Raw genomic sequence first — 524 nt, 5'->3', positions numbered from 1 at the left:
AGCCTTGCCAAGAAGGTCACGCTGGACAGTGGACCGGAGTCTTAATCCAAGCGTAGTGCCATCTTGGCGACATTCCCTCTTCCTCTCCTTAAAAAACTCCTTATAAAATTTCCGAGTTGAGTGCATTAATGTGATGGCCGCTGCAATGGAAGGGGGGAGGAGGGAGGAGGAGGCGGCGCCTGTTGCCTGGGCGGCCGACATTAAGATGATGGACCGAACACGTACCTCTCCAGCACCTTCCATTAAAATGATGAAGATAACACGGCCATTGCTAATTACGAAGGCTTAATAACGACAGCGGGCTAATGAGCAAGACCTGCACTTTCCGACGCGTCTTGACCACACCAGCAACTATTAAAAACAACGACTTCCGTAACACACAACACTGACGCGATCACGAGTTGAGAGGGCCGCTGCAAAAACCCACTCGGCGATAACAAGTGACTCGTAATTTCAAGTAATGCCTTCACAAAAACGCGAAATAACAAACTAGGACGAATAACTACGAGTGACAGGACTCGTTA

This window comes from Penaeus monodon, chromosome 19 (genome assembly GCF_015228065.2).
Source record: "Penaeus monodon isolate SGIC_2016 chromosome 19, NSTDA_Pmon_1, whole genome shotgun sequence".
Lineage (NCBI taxonomy): Eukaryota > Metazoa > Arthropoda > Malacostraca > Decapoda > Penaeidae > Penaeus > Penaeus monodon.
This window is presented reverse-complemented; position numbering follows the sequence as displayed.